The sequence below is a fragment of the Oryctolagus cuniculus genome, chromosome 9 (genome assembly GCF_964237555.1).
Source record: "Oryctolagus cuniculus chromosome 9, mOryCun1.1, whole genome shotgun sequence".
Lineage (NCBI taxonomy): Eukaryota > Metazoa > Chordata > Mammalia > Lagomorpha > Leporidae > Oryctolagus > Oryctolagus cuniculus.
In genome coordinates this window covers 113,619,489-113,640,460 of record NC_091440.1, presented here as the reverse complement: position 1 = coordinate 113,640,460, position 20,972 = coordinate 113,619,489, and positions in this window count along the sequence as shown.

The window sequence follows — 20,972 nt, the reverse complement described above, 5'->3', positions numbered from 1 at the left end:
AGCATCGCCACCCTTGTTTACTCCCATTCTTGTCAGAAGCTAGCTCATCAGGACTTTTAGAGAGAATGCCTTTGAACCTGAAGCACTCTAATTATCACCTTGCTCTGGGGAATTGTAAGCTAGAGAGATACCATACTTTAGAGAAGAAAATAAGGATCTCTCTATGTTGATTATTTGCATTTGTCTAAAAGATAATGCTATTCATCCATTGCATGGAAAAGTGCCTAGAATAGAAATGAGTAAGGAGCAAAGATTTGCTAAGTAGATAGCTCTCTAATTCCTTTTGAAACATGTCTTCCAAGGATAACTTTGCTTTGTTTGAAGTGTTGTGGATTTCTAAGCCTGTGTATGTGCCAATTTTGTTGAGCATGAGAACACATTCCAAAGCTAGAAAAAAAATTCTATATTTTTTTGCCATCAATCCCTCCCCATTTTACAGTCCTACTAGGGGATAATTGAAAACTGACATAGTATAGATAGGAAAAGGAGCAACTGGAGATAGGAAAAGTTGTACAGGAAGTTATGAAAGAAATAAGAATATGTTGAATTGAAAGATTTGGACTGAGAAAGGGCTTTGTGTAATGGTGTTGTAATTTCTGTGCTTGATATGTGACCATTGCAATTGCTCACGGGAGAAGAAAGATAAAAGAAGTTTAGCATAATTGAAAGATAGCACATTAAGACAAAAGCTTAGGTGTGTCAGCAGATAGTTACTAGAGAGAGAATTGCAGGAAATAACACTAGTGATTTTCATTTAGGGTATATTGTGAAGAAACATGGCTTTTTTTATAATTGCTGCACTAAATATTTTTCCCCTGTGGAAGGAGGGGCAGAGTACAAAAGGGAAGAGGCAAGGAAGAAAAAGAATATGAATCAGAAGACCTTGACTCTTTTTTCCTCAACCTTTGAAACATAAGTTGAAACATTTCATGAAGCCCAATCTAAAAACAAAGGCCTCATGTTCCTTTTAAGGACAAGAAATGTCACCAACCAGGATGGGGAAACATTAAAAGCTCATGAATTATAAGGAAATTAGAATAAAGAGGCCCATGAGTTTCTATTTAAAGGCCTCCGTAAAAGTGTATTAAATGATTTTCCAACTAGTTTTATTCAGTGAAATCTTCCATCTGGCTGCCCTGAGAAAGACTCTGCAAGTTGTGGAATAGTAGAATCAGAGCTGGAAAGAACTTGCTTGTCTTTTTTTGCAACCCCCTCATTTTTCCTTAGCAATTCTAGAGTGCGATGTAAACAGAGTCTATCCAGTCCACATGCTCCAGACTTGCTCATTAAACATGTGAAGCAGCTTCTGGCACTCCCTTGCTCCCTCCCAGCTACTATTCCATCCTGCTCTCTTCTCTGCCTTTGTCCTATCCACCTCCTCAGTGTTCCCTCACCTTCCCAGGACTCAGGCACACTACTCCATTGAACTTGCCCTCACTTGGTTTCCATTGGCATTTGGAGCAGGGGTTTTGGATTTTCAGTCTGGCACTTCTCATTGACTACCTATTTAACTCAGGGCAAGTGTGCCTCTCTCTGCCTCATTTTCTCATCTATAAACTGAAGAAATATAATAATCCCTTCGTAAAGTGATTGTGAGAATTGAATAAACTAAGCCAAGGAAACTGCTTAAAACATTGTCTGGCATGTTATAATCCCTTAACAAAATACATTTTAAAATTTTATTTGAAAGTGTATTTGTGTGTGTGTGTGAGAGATAGAGAGACAGAGAGACAGAGAAAGACAGAGTCAGAGACAGATCCTCCATCCACTGGTTCTCTCCCAGATGGTTGCAACAGCCAGGGCTGGGCCAGGCCAAAGCCAAGAGCTTCTTCCAAGTCTCTCATGTAGGTGGTAGGGGCCCAAACACTTGGACCATATTCCACAGCTTTTCCCAGGCCATTAGCAGGGAGCTGGATCGGAAGTGAAGTAGAACTGACACCCGTGTGGGATGCTGGCATTGTAGGTGGCAGCTTTACCTGCTGTGCCACGATGCTGACCCCAACATTTTGAACTCTTAGCTATCATTCTTGATACATTTGTAGTATTACTGTGAACCGATTTCTTCCTCCCAAGCTTTATCTCTGCCTCTTTCATTCTTTCCCTAACTCTCTTGTTTCACACTTGTGAGTCTACTATGTAGCAGGACACTGGAGCCATGAACGTGTGAACATGACAGTGAACATGACAACACAATTGTGTTCCCACAGGATTCATACTCTTACTTTCCCTCTTATCCAATTAGTGGCTTCTCACTTTTTTGTTGGAGATTTCCATTCCTCTCTCTGCCTCTAGGTCTCTTAAATGATTCTTACCTTTTGTCTTTTTGTTCTAATATATTGCTCTGAAGATGAAGGCATCCAGGCTGTTCTAAACCTATCTTGTGCGTTGACAGTTCTCTTAGGTCTACACTTTCAACTTCATTTTAAATGTTTCCACCAGTTACAAAGGAAATTCCATCCCCAAACATCCTGCCTGGAGTGGATTACCTCCTCACAGGCAGGCTCCTTTCACCAGCCCTGTAGTTGACAGCACCTGTCCAAACATCCAGATTCGCCCTCTCTTTTCCTCTTCTACATTTAAATATATGACAATTCTACTTGCTTCTCAAAAATGCTCTCTTTTCTCAATTCCCACATTCTTAGTCCAGGCCTTCATTATTTTTTTCTTTATAGAAGACAACTTTCGAAGCTGTAACCACTCCTGTCTTCCATTCCAGCAATCCATCCTCACACACCTTCTGAAATACCATCCTGATCATTAATTCAATTGTTTACTCACTACCTGATTTATTTAATAACATTTAATGTAAATCCATTGTGTACTAGTCATGGATCATTTCCTTTCCCTCTTTAAATTCCTTCAAAGATGTCTTGGCTCCTTTTATTAACACTGTGCCTAAGAATATTCTGCACCCCCGCAGCACCCTTTTTCTTGACAAATTGCTGCATGTTTTTCATAATTCAGCTCAAGTTTCCTTTCATTCATTCATTCGTTCAACTCTCCCAGCTCTGGAGATTCAGTAATAAACAAAACTGACAAATCCCTGTGCCCACAGAATTTATATGAGGAAAGAAGACAGTAAATAATTGAGCAAGATGTTCAGATTGTGATAAGTGTTGTGAAAGGAAAAAAAGAAGGTGGGGGGGAATGCAGTGCAATAGGGAGGGAGTGTGTGTGTGTAGGCAGGATAGGAGTGGCTGGGACCAGCATGGTGGTATAGCAGGTAAAGCCGCCACCTGCAATGCCAGCATCCCATATGAGCACCGACTTGTGTCCCAGCTGCTCCACTTCCAGTTCAGCTCCCTGATAATGGGCTAGGAAAAGCAGCAGAAGATGATCCAACTGTTTGGGCCTCTGCTACCTACATAGGAGACCAGGATAAAGCTCTGGGCTCCCAGCTGCAGCCTGGACAAGCCCTGGCCATTGTGGCCACCTGGAGAGTGAATCCGCATATGGAAGATGTCTCTGTTTCTCCCTCTTTCTCTGCAACTCGGACTTTAAAGGAAGTAAATTTTAAAAATCTTCAAAAAAAAAAATAGGGTGGCTGTCCAGAGATGTCTTTTCTAATGAGGTAACCTGAGATGGGTGCCACTGAACGGAGGAAATGAGCTGCAAGGCTGTCTTTAAGAAGAGCTTTCCAGGGCAAAGGCACAATAAGTGCTAAAGTGCCATGATGGGCACATGCCAGAGCAATCGGGGAAGAGCAGGGAGGTTGGAAGACATTCAGTGACAGGCAGGAGAAGGAATATCTGTGATGTCACTCCCAATTCTGCACTGCAGAGTTGGGCATTATCTGTCAGTGTTCAGATAGTGCCTGGTGTCCCACTGCACTGTGGTGCATAGCTGTCAATATTTGCTTAGATCTGGCTAATTGCTAATACTGCAAGTCCTCAGAGTAGGAACCATTTTGCACTTCTTGTTGTATCCCCAGGGCCCATACCTATGCTTGGTAGGTGCTTGCTTGAACCTTTGTTGAATGGGTGAGTCAGAAGCCCTAGAGGTGCTTTCTTATGCTCCCGTCACTTGATTGGGTTTCTGGGTCTCTACTGCTCTCAGCACCTTCTTGATTAGGACTTTTTTTTTTTTTAAGATTTATTTATTTATTTGAAAGAGTTACAGGTTTGGGGGAGGAGAGAGAGATATCTTCCATCACTGGTTCATTCCCCAGATGGCTGCAACAGCCAGGGCTGGGCTAGGCCAAACCCAAGAGCTAAGAGCCAGGAGCTTCATCTGGGTCTCCCACGTGCGTGGTAGGGGCCCAAGTACCTGAGCCATCCTCCTCTGCTTTTCCCAGGTCATTAGCAGGGAGATGGGTCAGAAATGGAGCAGCTGGGACACAAGCTGGTGCCCAGATGGGATGCGGCTGTCAAAAGTGGCGGCTTTACCTGCTATGCCACAATGCCAGCCCCTTGGGTAGAACTTTTATCATCTTAGATTCTTAGCACTTAATGTTGGTGTCTTACCAGCTTTGACTATTTCCCTTTGGAATCTTGCAGCATGTACACTCTTGGGTTGATGTCCAATCATTACACCCTACTGTTCTCCAAGTTTCTTGCATGTGGACTGGTAAGTGTGGTATGTGGGGGCAATGTCCCTGATGGGCTCCACATAGTGCAGCTTTGGGGAGATTCATGCTGCAAGCTATAAATGAGGCTAACTGACTATTGTGAGGTCAGAGTATGGAAGGATTTACAAGTTTAGCAGTGGAGAAAACTATTGACAATTGACTGATTATTTAGAAATGTCACTTTGTTGTATTTTTAAAGTTTTACAAATATTTTAACATTTATTGTCATTGCCTATGTTTTTTTGTTCAAGAATGAATGCGCTTTAGATCTTAGCTTATTTTCATATGATCATAACTACATGAATGCATGTATTAGAATGACATGGTTTCACAATAAGTCAGTCCCTGCAAGTATATCTGTTTTAGAACAAGACATTGGAATTATTTTTTGGGATAACAATCTCAAAAATTATGAACACCGTCAAGAATTATTAGCAAACAAAAACATCTCTGAATCATCAAAATAGATATCACAAATGTGAGTGAAATTTATTTATCTTATCATAAATAACTTTGGCATTCATAAGATAAAACATTTTAATTTAATATATGACTTTATTATAATTTTGTACAGTTTTTAAAGTTGCAGCAGATGAAAGCAATAAATTATCAGTCCAGGACAGGTGGTAGAGGGAGTCACAACAATAAAATGGATGGAAAGACGCCAGACCACACAGAGCAGGCAGAAAGACTTTAAAGAAGTAGACATTAAACACTCAGAATGATAGGCACTGGGGCCTCCAAGAGCAGGGCAACCCCCCTTTTTTTTAATATTTTTTTTCTTTTTTTTTATTTTTTGACAGGCAGAGTAGACAGTGAGAGAGAGAGAGACAGAAAGGTCTTCCTTTGCCGTTGGTTCACCCTCCAATGGCCGCCGCGGCCAGTGTGCTGCGGCCGGTGCACCGTGCTGATCCGATGGCAGGAGCCAGGTACTTCTCCTGGTCTCCCATGGGGTGCAGGGCCCAAGCACCTGGGCCATCCTCCACTGCACTCCCGGGCCACAGCAGAGGGCTGGCCTGGAAGAGGGGGACAGAATCCGGCGCCCCGACCGGGACTAGAACCCGGTGTGCCGGTGCCGCAAGGCGGAGGATTAGCCTAGTGAGCTGCGGCGCCGGCCCAGGGCAAACCCCTTAATTAATTCCATAGACTCCACTATGCAAGTGCACAAGGCTCATCTACAATGTCAAATCAAAAGTCACATCTTTGGGGGATGGCATTGTGGTGCAGCAGGTAAAGTTGCTGCACACAACACCAGCATCCCATACCAGCCGTCCTGCTTTCATTCCAGCTCCCAACTAATGCATGTGGGAGGGCAGCGGAAAATGGCCCAGTACTGGGGTCCCTGTCATCCATGTGGGAGACGCGCATGGAGTTCCAGCCTCCTGGCTTCAGCCTGGCCCAGCCCCAGCTGTTGCAGCCGTTTGGAGAATGAACAAAGGGATGAAAGATAACCCTCTCTCTCTCTCTCCCTCTGACTCTCTCTCTCAGTCAGCCTTCAAAAGAAATGAATCTTTTTTAAAAATACTTATTTTTAAAAGCTAGATTTTTGTTTTCAAACTCAATTTGGTGACAAATCCTAACCTGACTTGCACTTACTTGGCAGCAGATCTTTTCTGACTGTTGGGAGACTACTTATGAATTTGTTCTAATTTATGTGCAGAAATAATGCCATTACAGAGCCTGCTGGGCTTATGATGAATATATGGTAGAAGCACCACATCACCTTTACAAAATCAAAAACATCTGGCCTCCAGGGTTTTGGAAAAGGGGTGTTGTACCTGTATAGCACAATCCTATATAATGAGTGTGGTTAATAAGATAAGTAGCAATATACCTCATTAGATAAGAAAATGTGGGTGCTGTCTTATGGCATAGCAGGTAAAACTGCCTCCTATAGCACTGGCATTCCATATGCTTGCTGGTTCATATCCTGGCTGCTCTACTTCCCATCCAGCCCCCTGCTAATGGCTTGGAAAAAGCAGTGGAAGATGGCCAGGTGTTTGGGTCTCTGCTACCCATGGGGGAGACCTGGATGAAGTTCCTGGGTCCTGAACTCAGCTTGGAACAGCCCTGGCAGTTTCAACCATCTGGGGAGTGACCCAGCAAATGGAGGATCTCTCTCTCTGTCTCCCCTCTCTCTCTAATTCTGACTTTCAAATAAATAAATCTTAAAAAAAAAAAAAGAAAGAAAATGTGGAAAACACTTCGAAAGCTTTGCAGTTTATCCAAGTGTTCCTCAAAGGGATGTATTTGGAAAGTCAACAGGTGTTTGTAGTTCACTTTAGATATTTTGTGTTTGTATGTGTGTGAGTGTGGGTGGGTAGGTGTGTGTGTTTCTGACTCCTTTAAGATGAAATTATACTTGGAACCTTGGGGATTCTTGCTCTTGCCTTGCTAAAATTTGGATTTCTGCACTGTGATCAGGGAAATTGTTACTGAGATGGTTGGAGTTACCTTGATTACTAGGGATATCTGAGTGATAACTATTCATTGATGTGAATAAGCATTTATACATCTTTCCGCTCTGTAATAGGAGTTGTGTTTGCTTTATTCCCTACCCCCTTAATTCTGCTGTCAGTGATGAAGAAAGTTTGGGTGCCAATTAAGGAAGCACAATGTGTGTTAGCAATGCCAATGAGTGTGCCCAGAGGGAATTGCTAAAGAGCCTAAGGTAATGTCATACTTATTTAGCTCAGCAAGCCTAAAGACGCAAAAATGCAATTTTAGACATCAGGGACAGAACTTTTGAAAATCTGCCTGAGTTCTATCAGGAAGAAAGAATTTCAGACACACACAACATTCACAATGGATAGTAAAACACCATGTTAAATTTTTATGCTGCAAAATAATACAGTGCATAGATAAAACAATCCAAACATTATTGAAATATCTTATCTAAAATAGTGAAAGTAACTCCTAGTTACACTTCACCTTCTCTGCCATAAAAATACTGTTAAAATGATGGCTTACATTTTCTCCTTCTTTTCCACATAAGTTAATTCTTACTACATGCATGCACCATCATAATGTGACTTTTCTCCCATTTAATAACCATTTATCTTGCTGTCTATTCAAATTAGTGGTTAATATCACTGTCCCATTCTTTTCACTAGATGTAGAGTTGCATTTTATGTCTTTATCACACTCCATACACTTAAACTAGATGATCTTCTGAAGTTTTCTTTTTTCCTATTACTATTTTATTACTTCCCTTTTGATTCCCTTGGACTTTCTTGCTTAGACACACAGGAATAAAACAAAGGCTAGATCTGAGTGAGAAAAAAATCATAGTGAGATAGGTACTGTTTTCAAGGGACAAATTTCCAGTTCTGTGGAATATGTGGAATAGGTGGCACCATAATCTCCCAAAGATAAAAATGTTGTGTATCTTTTGCCTAAATGCTCTTTGAAATGTGAAAGATACACAACATTTTTATCTTTGGGAGATTATGGTGCCACCTATTCCACAGAACTGGAAATTTGTCCCTTGAAAACAGTACCTATCTCACTATGATTTTTTTCTCACTCAGATCTAGCCTTTGTGAACCAGCAGATGGAAGACCTCTCTCTCCCTGCCTCTCCTTCTCTATCTGTGTAACTCTGCCTTTCTTTTTTTATTTTTTATTTTTTGACAGGCAGAATGGACAGTGAGAGAGACAGAGAGAAATGTCTTCCTTTTGCCGTTGGTTCACCCTCCAATGACCGCCGTGGCCAGCGTGCTGTGGCTGGCGCACCGCACTGATCCGATGGCAGGAGCCAGGTGCTTCTCCTGGTCTCCCATGGGGTGCAGGGCCCAAGTACTTTGGCCATCCTCCACTGCCTTTCTGGGCCACAGCAGAGAGCTGGCCTGGAAGAGGGGCAACCAGGACAGAATCCGGTGCCCCGACCGGGACTAGAACCCGGTATGCTGGCACCGCAAGGCGGAGGATTAGCCTAGTGAGCCACGGTGCCGGCTGTAACTCTGCCTTTCAAATAAATAAATAAATAAATATTTTTTAAAACAAAAGGAAGAAAGGAATGGTTTATCTCCAGAGCTTGTCACTTATTCAAAAGCCAAGAAAAAGGTAGAATGAGGAATTCTGAGAAACTGAGTCCAGTCAGGTAACTAGGAGAATGTGACTGCATCACTTTGACCACAAATTACAACAACCATTTCCTTGCCCCTCTTTTGTCCCTCTTCTCCTCCCTCTTAGCTGTGCCCTCTCTATAGCTGTCTCCCTCAATTAAGGTCCTTCTTACTGTATGCAGTTCCACAGTCTTTCCCTCCTGCAGCAACAAGGACTTCAGTTAAGGTGAATGTATATGATCCACTGTACAATGCTTTGGCAGTTTGTCTATCTTAGCCTCCCCAGTCCATCCTGCAGTTCCTCCCAAACACTTAGTATTCCAATTTTATGATAAACATTCCTTTGTTTATAAAATAGTTTTTAGCAAATGTGTGTGCTCCAAAATATATGTGTGGTCTTCAGAAAGTTTGTGGAAAAACACATATGATGAAAAAATTATGCATGGATTTCAAGTTTTTGTGCACAACAATAAACTTTTAATTCTTTCTACCAACTTTTTTTTTAAAGATAGAATAGCAGAGACAGAGAGGGAGAGACAGAAAGAGAGAAAGACAGACAGAGAGAGGGAGATAGAGAGAGAGAGAGAGATCTTTCTTCCACTGGTTCACTCTCCAAATGGCCATAACAGCCAGGGGTGAGCCATCCTGGTTTCCCACACAGGTGGCCTGGGCCCAAGTATTTGGACCATCTTCTGCTGCCTTCTGAGGTACATTAGAAAATAGCTGGACCATGAACCACCAGTCTGATATGGGATGCCAGTGTCACAAGCAGTGGCTTAACCCACTGTGCCACAATGTCTACCTCACCACAGACTGTTTTGTTTTGCTTGTTTCTGAGCTTTGTAAACAGGTATTTTATTTCACACAATCTTCTGTGACTTTTTTTCACTCAACTTTCTAAGAACAATCTAGGCTGTTGGTCATAGCAGTAGTTTCCTCATACTTACTGCTATAGAATATTTCAATATCTGAATATAGTAAAATATACTTTTCTGTCTTGCAATTCAATTATTTTAAAATTTTCGTTATGATTTCTTTGATTCATGAGTTAATTGGAAATCTGAAAATTACAATTGTTTAAATTGATCACTAGAAATAAAAATGTAATTTTATTTCAAATTTAGGTTGATTTCAAACTTTAATCTTTAAAATATCTACCTGCTATTGGTGTGGTACTCTATCACCTTGTAAACAGAGATGTGTCTTCATCAGAGGTCAGCAAACCACTGCCTGTGGGCAAACCAGCTTACCACCTGTTCCACCATGGCTGGCAAGCTGAGCATGATTGGCACATTTTAAATGAGTCAGAAGCACAAAATAGAGATAATATCTTGAGGTTTACACCAATGATATAAAATTCAAATTCAATGTGTCCAAATAAAAGTTTAATTGGAGCACAGCCATGTCCACTTGTTTATGCATCATCAGTGGCTGCTTTTGAGCTACACCATGATAGAGTTCAGTACCTGCCAGAGAGAACACTGACCTGAAATGCTAATGTGTTTACTATCACCCTTCCCAGGGAAAGCTGGCCGACCATTCATCTAAATGATGCAAAATCTTGAAATGTGTCTCTAATTCCTGTATGCCATAGGCTTACACACACACACACACACACACACATGCACACACACACATACACACACAAATCAGTGCAGAGATGAGACAAGCACAGAAAGAGACACAGAGGTCAGGAACTTATCGGAAGTTGAATCTACATTGTATCAGCTTTTTTTAAAAATTTTTTGACAGGATGCATTGTATTAGCTTTACCATGATGGTAGATTTATCAATTTCTTTTACAATGTTATTATCTTCCAATAACATTATCATTTCTATTTACAATAAAGTTTATCTATACTAAATGCCATTGAATTTTGTCAATATAGCAATTTCAACCTTCTTTTCATTATTATAAAGCTGATGTATCTAATATTTTGCACATTGTTTGTAAACAATATATAGCTATACTTTTAAATAATTTGTACTTTGAAAAATATTTTCACTTTATATTTTTAAAACTGTTGTCTTTAAGCTTGGAAAGTGTACATTGTGATTTTTTTTTTACATATTTCAGTATTTTCTCCTTCTGTCTTTACTTTCTCTTCCTTTTTAAAAAATATTAATTGAGAGGCAGAGCAAGAATCAGAGCAAGAAGGAGAGCCCCATCCATCCACTGGTTCATTCCCTACATACATGCCTGGACAAGGTGGAAGCCAGTGTCCATCAATTCAGTACAGGTCTCCTATGAGGGTGGCAGAGACCCAAGTGCTTGAGCCATCACCTATTGCCTCACAAAATGATTATCATCAGGAAGCTGGAATCTGAGGCACAGCCAGAACTCTAATACAGACACTCCAACAGGAAACGTGGGCATTCCAAGCAGTGTCTTTTTTTAGGTTTATTTATTTATTGAAAAGGTAGAGTAACAGAAGAGACAGAGAGAGAGATTGAGAGAGAGAGAGAGAGAGAGAGAGAGAGAGATTGATCTTCCATCTGCTCCCCAAATGCCCATCAAGCCAGGCCTAGCCCAGGAGAAGGGAACTTCATCTCTATCTTTTTCCTGGGTGCCAGGGACCCAGGTACTTGAAGCAGCTGCTGCTTCTTCACAGGTGCATTATCAGGGAGCTGACTTAGAAGCCAAGTACAGGGGACTGAGACCAGCACTCAGATAGGGGATGCCAGTGTCCTAAGCTGGGGCTTAAGCAGCTGCACGTACCACAACACCCTCCCTTCAAGTGGTGTCTTTACCACGAGGCTGAATGCCTGCCCCCAGTCTTTTTAATTTATTTACCTATTAAAAGGCAGAATTACAGAGAGAGGATGAGAGACAGAGAGAGATCAGATCTTCCATCTGATGTTTCACTCTCCAAGTGGCGCAGTGGCCAGAGCTAGGCAGGTCTGAAGCTGGGAGCCAGGAGCTTCTTCTGGGTCTTCCACGTGAGCAGGTGCCCAACCGCTTGGGCCATCTCCACTACGGTCCCAGGCATATTACCAGGGAGCTAAATTGGAAGTGGAGCAACTGGAACTCCAAGCAGCACTCATATGGGATGCAGACGTCATAGTCAGCGGCTTTAGCCACTATGCCACAGCACAAACGCCAGCCCCCAGTCTTTATGGCTTTTACTCATCTCCCTTTTCCTACACTTCTTTCCTTTTCTTGCCTTTTTATTTTCCAGGAGGTAAAGAAGATGGGCTATAATTGTTTGTTCCCTCTCCCTCTCTCTGCTGGTTTGGAATTTCTATACCCTGTTTCTATTTTTTTCTTTAAGATTTATTTATTTATTTGAGATGCAGTGTTACAGACAGAGAGAGGGAGAGACAAAAAGAGAGATCTTCCATCTGCTGGTGCATTCCCCAAATGGTCGTAGAGCTGGGTTGACCTGAAGCCAGGAGCCAGGAGCCTCCTCCAGGTCTGCCACATGGGTGTAGGGGCCCAAGCACTTGGACCATCCCCCACTGCCCTCCTAGGCCATCAGCTTAGAGCTGGATGAGAAGAGGTGCAGCCGGGAACCAGCACCCACATGGTTTGTCACTACTGCAGGCAGAGCTTTACCTACAACACCACAGCACTGGCCCCTATTTCTATTCTTTTAGAGTCTTGAAAATAATGTAGAGTATAATGATCATAAACATGTCCCTGGAGCCAGACTGCCTGAGTTTCAAATCCCAACGTCATCATCTAATAGCTGCATGACTTATGGCTCCTGTTTGTGTGTGTTACATGAGTTAATATATACCGAAGAATCTATATGTTGTATGTAAGTTTCTTTTAAAATCTCACAGTTAGGGACCAGCTCTGTGGCATAGTAGGTTAAGCCTCCACCTGTGGAACCTGCATCCAAGATGGGCGCAGGTTTGTGTCCCTGCTCCTTTTCTGATCCAGCTCTCTGCTATGTCCTGGGAAAGCAGTGGAAGATGGCCCAAGTGCTTGGACCCCTGCACCCACATGGAAGACCCAGAGGAAGCTCCTGGCTCCTGGCTTGGGATTGGCCCAGATCTGGCCAATGGGGCCATTGGGGGAATGAGCCAGCAGTTGGAAGATCTCTCTCTCTCTCTCTCTCTCTCTGTCTGTCTCTTCCTCCCACTGTCTGTAACTCTGCCTCTCAGATAAATACATAACTATTTTTAAAAAATCTTACTGTGACTATTTTACTTAAGGGCATATAAAATTAATAACTTATTTTAAATTAATTTTTTCTTTAAAAATCTTGACATTTAAAAACTGATTATATTTCATTACATGTATACATTCTGTAATATCCAATCAAGGTAAATATAGTGATACTTTCAAACATTTAATATTTCTTTACAGTGAAAAAGTGGAAAAAATCCACATGGAGTTCTATTATACAGTAAGGTAATGATGGGCAATGTTAATGTACTGTATATTTCTCTATGAAATTAGTATTGCAACCTCCTCAAAGCTCTACAAGAACCTCTGATCATCTACCTCTTGATTTATATATTCTGTTTAGTATTTTAATTGTATTTCCTTTTTAAAAAATATTTATTTATTTGAAAGGCAAAGTGATAGAGAGAGAGAGAGACAAAGAAAGATCTTTCATCCACTGATTCACTCTCCAGATGGCACAGTGTCCCTAGTTGTCCAGGCCAAAGCCAAGAGAGGAGCTCCATCCTGTTCTCTCACGTGGGTGTCTGGGGTCCATGCACTTCAACTATCATTTTTTGCTTTCTGAGGCCATTATTAGAGAGGTGAATTGGAAGCAAAGCAGCCTGGACTTGAACAAGCTCTCCAACATGTGATACCAGCGTCGCAAGCAGTAACTTAACCCATTGCAGCATGATGCTGGCCCTTTAATTGTGCTTTCTAATGTGACACACATTCTACAATGTTATTAATATTTTTATTAATTTGTGTGGACAAGTTTTCTTCCAATTAATCCAGGTGTTTATCAATTTATTTGTTCACCATTTCTGCTTGTATCCCAACATTCCCATCCAGGTCTCTTTTTTCATCTGAAGCTCATCTAGTGAAGGTAGGAAAAAGGACAGTATTTTTTTTTTAATCTAAAAATGCCTTAATTTCATTTTTGTTCTGGAAAATAATTTTTCTGGGCACAAAGCTATGTTGACAGCCATTTTCACTCAGCGTTTGGAAGATTTTATACTGTCTTCTAAATACCATTATTGCTGATGAAAAATTTTCAGCTTGCATGTTTTTTCTTTATAGATAATTTTCTGCCTACCCTGATCTTTTTAAGACTTCTTTTCCTCTGGTGTCTGGAGGTGTCACTGTAATGCATATTGATTTGCTGTTTTTTCTCTAGTATCTTAATTTACACATGTATATGTTATACTTCCTCTATCTAGTTTTGTTTTCAGGTATCCTGCCTGATACATGTGTGTTCCAGTATTTCCTTTCTGAGGATTCATCTCTACTATTAATCTGAGAACATTACCAGTTCTTTTTTTTTTAAGATTTATTTATTTATTTGAAAGTCAGAGTTACACAGAGTGAGAAGGAGAGAGAGAGAGAGAGAGAGAGAGAGATGTCTTCCGTTCGCTGGTTCACTCCCCAGTTGGCCACAAGGGCCAGGACTGCTCCAATCCGAAGCCAAGAGTTTCTTCCAGGTCTCCCATGTGGGTGCAGGGGCCCAAGCACAGGGGACATCTTCTACTGCTTTCACAGCAGAGAGCTGGATAGGAAGTGGAGCAGCTGGGCCTCAAATCGGGTCCCATATGAGATGCCAGCACTGCAGGCAGCAGCTTTACCCACTACACCACAGTGCTGGCCCCACCAGTTCTTGTCTCCTTACCTCTTGCCTCTACTTCATTCTAGGAAGTCTTTCAATTTGGAATTCTGATTAAATATATGTTATATCTAGATGTTCTATCTTCCATCTTTAATTCATCTGTTATTTTCCAATTCTTTTTTCCCCTGTATGTTGCATTCTGGATAATTTCTTCATGTTTACCTTATTGATATATTGCTGTGTTTAATCCATTCTTTTTCAAATTGAAAAATTTTTCCATTGTCTTTTTAAAAATTTTATTTGTTATAAAAGTTCCATATATTTCATATATACAGATTTAGGAACATAGTGAGACTTCCCCTCCTTCTTGCCACATTCCACCCCTCCCCTCCCTCATCTCAGATTCCCATTCTTAATTTTTACAATGATCTATTATCCCTATACTTAGTGATCATATAGTTAACCCTACTGTAAGTAAAGGAGTTCAGCAAATAGTATGAAAAGGAATAAAACAAAACAAAATAAAATAAAACTAAACAAAAAATCATTCCTCAGTGGAAGAGACAAGGCCTATAAACAATCATCCATTCTCAAAATGTTTATTTTCTCCAATACATTACATTTCAGGTATTCTATTAGTTGCATTGGATCAGGGAAAACATGATAATTGTCTTTTTTTTTTTTTGACAGGCAGAGTGGACAGTGAGAGAGAGTGACAGAGAGAAAGGTCTTCCTTTTGCCATTGGTTCACCCTCCAATGGCCGACGCGGCTGGCGCGCTGCGGCCGGCGCACCGCGCTGATCCGATGGCAGGAGCCAGGAGCCAGGTGCTTTTCCTGGTCTCCCATGGGGTGCAGGGCCCAAGCACCTGGGCCATCCTCCACTGCACTCCCTGGCCACAGCAGAGAGCTGGCCTGGAAGAGGGGCAACTGGGACAGAATCCGGCACCCTGACCGGAACTAGAACCCAGTGTGCTGGCGCCGCTAGGCGGAGGATTAGCCTAGTGAGCCGCGGCGCCGGTGATAATTGTCTTTTTGGAATTGGCTTATTTCACAAAGTATAATGGTTTCCAATTTTGACAATCTTGTTGCAAAAGACAGGATTTCATTTTTTTACAGCTGAGTAGTACTCCATAGTGTATATATATATGTATATATATATATATATCATAATTTCTTTATCTAGTCAATAGTTGATGTTATCTGGGTTGATTGTATATCTTATTTATTGTGAATTGTGCTGTAATGAACATGGGGGTACAAATAACTCTTTCAAATACTGATTTCTTTTTTTAAAAAAGATTTATTTTATTTATTTGAAAGACAGAGTTACAGAGAGAGGTAGAGCCAGAGAGAGAGAAGTCTTTCATCCACTGGTTCACTCCCCAAATGACTGCAATGGCCAGACCTGAGTTGATCCAAAACCAGGAGCCAGGAGCTTCTTCCTGTTCTCCCACATGAGTGCAGGGACCCAAGGACTTGGGCTTTCTTCTACATAGCAGAGAGCTGGATTGGAAGTGGAGCAGCTGGAACTTGAACTGGCGCCCATATGGGATGCTGGTGCTACAGGCCAGGGCTTTAGCCCGCTGCACCATAGCGCTGGCCCCTCAAATACTGATTTCTGGCCGGCGCCATGGCTCACTTGGCTAATCCTCTGCCTGCGGCGCCGGCACCCCAGGTTCTAGTCCCAGTTGGGGCACCGGGTACTAGTCCCGGTTGCTCCTCTTCAGGCCAGCTCTCTACTGTGGCCCGGGAGGGCAGCGGAGGATGGCCCAAGTACTTGGGTCCCTGCACCCACATGGGATACCAGGAGGAAGTGCCTGGCTCCTGGCTTCGGATTGGTGCAGCACCGGCTGTAGTGGCCATTAGGGGAGTGAACCAACGGAAGGAAGACCTTTCTGTCTCTCTCTCACTGTCTATAACTCTCTCTCTCTCTCTCTCTCTCTCACACACACACTGTCTAATTCTGCCTGGCAAAAAATAAAAAAAAAATACTGATTTCTTTTGGTTTGGGTAAATTCTCAGTAGTGGGATGGCTGGATCATGTGGTAGGTCTGTATTCAGAATTCTGAGGTATCTCCATACTGTCTTCCACAGTGGTTGCACCAGTTTACATTCCCACCAGCAGTGGATCAGGGTACTTTTTCCCCTACATTCTTGCCAGCATTTGTCATCTGTTGATTTCTGTATGTGAGCCATTCTAACTGGAGTGGGGTGAAACCTCCTTGTGGTTTTGATTTGCATTTCCCTGATGACTAGTGATCCTGATCATTTTCTTAAGTGTCTGTTGGTCATTTGAATTTTCTCTCTTAAAAAATGCCTGTTCAAATCATTTGCCCATTTCTTTTTATTTTTTAAAAAATTATTTATTTATTTGAAAGGCAGAGTTACACAGAGAGAGGAGAAACAGAGAGAGAGAGAGAGAGAGAGAGAGAAGTCTTCCATCTGCAATGGCCAGAACTGCACCAATCTGAAGCCAGGAGCCAGGAGCTTCTTCCGGGTCTCCCATGCGGGTGCAGGGGCCCAAGGACTTGGGCCATCTTCTTACTGCTTTCCCAGGACATAGCAAAGTGCTGGATTGGAAGTGGAGCAGCCGGGTCTCCAACTGGCGCCCATGTGGGATGCCGGCACTTCAGGCCAGGGTGTTAACCTGCTGCACCATAGTACCATTCCCTCTTTGCCCATTTTTTAACTGGATTATTTGTTTTGTTGTTGTTAATTCTGTATGTTTTACCTTTATCAGTTGCATAGTTTTCAAATATTTTTTCCCATTCTGTAGGTTGCCTCTTCATTTTGCTGGGTGTTTCTTTTGCAGTACAGAAGCTTCTCAGCTTGATGTAATCCCATTTGTCAGTTTTGGCTTTGATTGCTTGTGCCTCTGGGGTCTTTTCCAAGAAGTCTTTGCCTATGCCAGTTTCTTATAAAGTCTTCCCCATGTTTTCTAATAATTTGATGGTATTGGGTTGTAGATTTATGTCCTTGATCCATTTTGAGTGGATTTTTGTCTCATCCACAGAGTTTCAAATATCAACAACTTTATTTTTACTTCCCCAAATTTCTGATAAGTTGTTTTCATATATGCCTAGCCATCTTTTTTTTGTGATTTTATTTTTTATTTCTTTAAATAGCTAGATCATAGTTAATTAGTTTTTGGCCTCATAAATCTAATTATGTTTGTTTATTCTGCTGACAGTCATGGTGATTAATTTTCTTATATGTCTTGGGATCTTTGATGATGAATTTTACTTGGTTTATGTTAATTTGTGGGAAATTCTGAGAAACCAACTTGAAGTTATTTTTCTCTGAAGAGGATTTGTATATATCTATCTTGAAAGCTTGGGTTCCCAGGGACCTGAGACCACTCTGATTTCTCTAGGACAATCAGCTAATGTGGAATTTTCAAGGTTAGTTTCATGGGGTGGGCATTTGTTCTAGTGGTTGGCACACCCAAGCCCCACATCAGAATATCTGGATTCCACATCTGGCTTCAGCTCCTGATTCCAGCTTCCTGCTTATGCATACTCTGGGAAGGAGAAATACTGGATCAAGTAATTGCGTACCTGCTGCTCATATGAGAGACCAGGGTTGAATTCCTGGTTCCTGGCTCCTGGCTCTGGTACTGTCCCAGCCTTGGCTGTTTTCGGCATTTGGAGAGTGAACCAGTAGATGGGAACTCTCTTCTCTCTCTTTCTCTGTTTCTCTGCTTCTCAAATAAAGATAAAATAAAAATTTAATTTCATCACCTTAAAGCTGATTTAAGGCTCATTTAAAATATTAATGTACACTTCACCTGTTTCAGTGATTTCTTTTTAAAGATTTATAGAGTTACAGAGAGAAGTAGACACACACACACACACACAAAGAGAGAGATAGAGAGACAGAGAGAGAAAGAGAGAGAGAGATCTTCCATCTGCTGGTTCACTTCCCAAATGGCCACAATGGCTACAGCTGAGCTGATCTGAAGCCAGGAACCAGGAGCTTCTTCTGGGTCTCTCAGGCAGGTGTAGGGGCCCAAGGACTTGTGCCATCTTCTACTGCTTTCCCAGGGTATAGCAGAGAGCTGATTCGGAAGTGAAGTAGCCGGGACTTTAACTGGTGCCCATATGGGATGCTGGCACTGCAGGCTGTGGCTTTATCCTCTATGCCACAGTGCTGGCCCCTGCATTATATTCTTTTAATAGATTCAACTTATTTTTTTAGATGCTTCATGCTCAAGTAATACTTTCCTGTGGAAAATGAATTCTTGATTTTCAAAAAAGTTATAAAAGCTAAAGATTTAATCCATGTGTAAGAAGTGCTATACATTCATGTTATATATTCACTTATTTATTTTTGACTAATAATATTGCTTGTAGGTAAAATAGGAGTTACACTAGAAAAACTCTTTGTTAACGATTTTTCACATCCTATCATGCTTTGAACTTTTCACACATCTAGGTATATGATATATAATAAACTGAAACATGTGTGCATTCAAAAGCAAAGCAAAACTGAATTTCTTTACCCAAATATAAACATCAATTACAAAATGAGAAGCAAGCCCAATATCTCTAAAGTAAAAGCAAATATAATAATCCAAGCATTTTGGCTCATTTCTTCAACAATGTAAAATAATAATAGTGGTGGTGGCCAAAGTGAAATTACTTGTCTACCAAGTGATACTTAGAAGATTTATATTGGATCATAAAACAATCATATACTAAACTACAGTATCTTTTTATCTGGAGATATGTTTTGCATTAAATGACCTTAAGACTGGGAGTCTACAGAGGTATGCACAGCAGATCCTAAATGATATTCATATGTCAGTTTCGGGAGTGGGCATGGAGAGGGCTGTTTGGAAATTATACTCAATGTTTGGGTAGTTCAGATATCTTTAGCTATTGCTCCTAGATAAAACTCAGTCATAATGCTCTGTCCACAATTCCTGTATCTAGTTTTCATATCCAGCAATAGATTCTATCCATTCTTCAAGTTCTGCTACTTCACTCACCAGTTTGAACGTCCCATTCCCTCCATAGGTCCATCTTCAATTTGTCCTTTATCATTTTCACCCCACAGAACAACATTAACAAATGAGATTTTTTTGAAGATTTATTTATTTTACATGAAAGAGTGAGAGAGAAAAGAAGAGGCAGAGAGAGAGAGAGGTCTTCTATCTGATGGTTCACTCCCCAATTGACCGCAATGGCCAGAGCTGCGCCGATCCGAAGCCAGGAGCCAGGAGTTTCTTCCACATCTCCCATGTGGATACAGGGGCCCAAGGACTTGGGCCACCTTCTACTGCTTCCTAGGCCACAGCAGAGAGCTGGATAGGAGGTGGAGCAGCTGGGACTGGAACCGCCTCCCATATGGGATGCCAGCACTAACAGGCATTGGCTTTACCCTCTACGTCACAGCGCCGGCCCCAACAAGTCAGATTTTCAAAAAGGGATACTTTGTATATGGTGGTACTAGAAACAGCTGCATGGCATTGATTCTTACCAAAAATGTAAACCAGATTATTAAAAATAGCTTTAAGTTTAAAAGAGGTGGTAGCGGGGCAAGAACTTGGCACAGCAGTTGAGATATCTCTTGGGACCCATGCATCCCATGTTACAGTGCTAAATTCAAGTCTTGAAGCTTCCAGTTCTAACTGCCTGCTAATGTGCACCCTGGGAGGCAGCAGGTGATGGCTTAAGTACGTGAGTCTCTGCTATCACATGAGTGACCTTTTTTTTTTTTTTTTTAATTTTTATTTGACAGAGTTAGACAGGGAGAGAGACAGAGAGAAAGGTCTTCCTTCTGTTGGTTCACCCCCAAATGGCCGCTACGGCCAGCGCTGTGCCGATCTGAAGCCAGGAGCCAGGAGCTTCCTCCTGGTCTCCCATGCGGATGCAGGCGCCCAGGCACTTGGGCCATCCTCCACTGCCCTCCCGGGCCACAGCAGAGAACTGGACTGGAAGAGGAGCAACTGGGACTAGAACCCGGTGCCCATATAGGATGCCGGCACCACAGGTGGAGGATTAACCAAGTGAGCCATGGCACCGGCCCCAGCAAATGAGTGACCTTGATGAAGTTCCTGGCTCCTGGCTTCTGCCTGGCCCAACCCTGGCTGTTGCAGATACTTAGAGAGTGATTCAGCAGATGGCAGCTGTCTCTGTCTCCGCCTTTCAAATTCCTAAAAATACACATTTTTTTTAGTGGTGGGGAGCACTTATACAAGAATGGGTTAATTTAAAAAAACAGATCTTATTTAACTAGCCCTACATTTAAAAGATAAAATTTGACAGGAGAGATTGAGAGAACTTCCATCCCACTGGTTCACTCCTCAAATGGCCACAACAGCCAGGCCTAGGTCAGGCAAAGACTAGCAGCCAGAGCTTCATCTGGGGTCTTCCATGTAGGCATCAAGGATCTAAGTACTTGGGCCATCTTCTGCTGGATTGGAGGGTGTTGGATTGGAAGTGGAGCAGCTGGGATTGGAACTGGCTGCCACTCATGGGTTGCTGGTGTTGCAGGCAGTGGCTTAAGCTGCTGTGTCACAACTCCAGCTCCCATTAATGTTTATTTAAAATTATATCCTCAAATAAATAAAAATAAACTTAATAAGGATAAAATTTAAAAAAAGGTCCAAAGTTACAG